This window comes from Penaeus vannamei, chromosome 11 (genome assembly GCF_042767895.1).
Source record: "Penaeus vannamei isolate JL-2024 chromosome 11, ASM4276789v1, whole genome shotgun sequence".
Classification (NCBI taxonomy): domain Eukaryota; kingdom Metazoa; phylum Arthropoda; class Malacostraca; order Decapoda; family Penaeidae; genus Penaeus; species Penaeus vannamei.
The window spans coordinates 535,121-537,620 of record NC_091559.1 but is presented as its reverse complement, the minus strand read 5'-3'; positions in this window follow the sequence as shown (position 1 = coordinate 537,620).

The following is a 2,500-nucleotide window of genomic DNA, read 5'->3' as shown; positions in this document are numbered from 1 at the left end:
TATGAGTTATGCAATCACACACCTACACACACACACATACACACACACACACACACACACACACACACACACACACACACACACACACACACACACACACACACACACACACACGCACGTACACACACACACGCACGTACACACACACACGCACACACACGCACACATACACACACACACACACACACACACACACACACACACACACACACACACACACACGCACATATTTTTCTTATCAGATAAATAATCAGAGCTTTTATATTCCAGTGCAGTTAAAGTATAAGGGGGAGGGAAAAACACTCATTGCAGAGATAACATGATAAGATTAGACTTTCTCTGTTCTTATCTACCTAACTCTCAGTGGCCTTCTCTCGCATCTGGGGCTCGCTTTATCTGCCAATAAATCATCTATAAGGTGATTTAGTGGCAGCGTTGGAGGTGCATCTCCGGGAAACAAAGTTATCACCAATCTGGATCCATCAGTGTTGGATGCAGCATTTCGTTCATCATACTCTTTAAATGGCTCTTTTATCTTTGTTTTCGTGGCTTGAACAGTGAATCACAACGCAACTCCTTATCAGTTTCCACGTTGTTTCCTGTTTGTGATAAACAAAATCATATGTAATCCTCTGGCCTTGTTAAAAAACCTTGCATGTAATTTACAGGCGCGGACTCAAAACAAGGCTAAATAATTTTACATATTCGCGCATACACTCCCCCCCCACACACACACACATACACACACACACACACACACACACATATCTGTTTGTGTGTATGTATGTATGTATGTATGTATGTGTATATATATATATACCCCCCCACACACACATATCTGTTTGCGTGTATGTATGTATGTATGTATGTGTATATATATATATATATTCATATATATATACATATGTGTGTGTATAAATGTAAATATATATATATATATATACATATTTATATATACATACATACCTATATATAAAACACACACACACACACACACAGACACACACACACACACGCACGCACGCACGCACGCACCCGCACATACATCACACACACACACACACACACACACACACACACATATATATATATATATATATATATATATATATAGAGAGAGAGAGAGAGAGAGAGAGAGAGAGAGAGAGAGAGAGAGAGAGAGAGAGAGAGAGAGAGAAAGAGAGATTTAAGATTTAAGATTTAGTTTTAATTCCATTTGTTACAATGGATATTCTTTGCTGTGACATACTGTCTGTTTTATTTTGCCCAAATCTCCCCCTGTGTGCAAGAGAGAGAGAGAGAGAGAGAGAGAGAGAGAGAGAGAGAGAGAGAGAGAGAGAGAGAGAGAGAGAGAGAGAGAGAGAGAGAGAGAGAGAGAGAGAGACGCAGACAGACAAAAAGATATATCGACTAATATGGTCTCATGATTTTGATACCCTAAACGCATAAACGACACAGGAGAATGATTTTGGCACTGTACTAAACCCCAAGGTTATGCCAAACTTCAACTATTTTGTTTATTTTTGTTGTTAATGAACTATGCTCATGATTTTTGGTTTATGGATTATAATAGTGTTATATTTAGGTTATTAAATTGGTTGATAGGTTGTACCAGCATTTTTTTAATTGTCTTATTATGTTCGTCATTCTTCTGACAATCAGAACCTGAAAGGATGTTTGCTTTTACTTGTCAAATTCTAAAGGATGACACTAATAGTAAGAAAGTGCATATAAGTTTAAATTATGATAAACACTTCCCTTATAAGAGCGGTATTACTAACAATGGCATTGTAAATGAACCTACTTAAGTATCATGCTCTAAAGGATACTTATGAATATTCAGTCTCTTTAAGCCTATTATCACCTTTCTTCATGACCATAATTGCAAAGGCTAATAGTTCTTGTCAACCAGCGCGCCATTTCTAACGATCCTTAAAGGCTACCAATGAACAAGATTAATAAATGCAACGCTTGATATAATTCATCGAAAAAAATAACAAACGGGTCTAAATCTGAAAAAAGAGAAGATGAAATATTCTCTTGCAAGACACGCAGCAACACGGAAATCAAGTTAAAAATACCATGAGCTGTCGTCTGACGAAGCGTCCGGATCGGTGAATCACTCCTGAGGTTCAATAATCCGCGGATTCAAAAGTGGCTCCGCTTTGTGTCCGAACGCGGATGAGGGAATTAATGGCCTGCTGAATGAAAGCTGAGTGACGCCTCGTGGTATCACAATTCCCTTACAATTCACGGAAACCGCGGGCAATATTACTCATGTTGAGCTGTGATGGAAAGATATTTTGCAACAAATGATGATTTTGGTGTCATTTTCAAACGCGTTAGCTTAGGCGGTTATGGCTTCTCGTAACAAGAATGTGAGAGCAAGTGCTAAATTCTCGGAAAAAAATTTATAGCATGTTTTCATTATAGTGAAGTGGTAGGTGGAATAAGTGGAGAAAAAAATCGATGTAAAAGGAGAGCATTAAAAAAAAAAAAA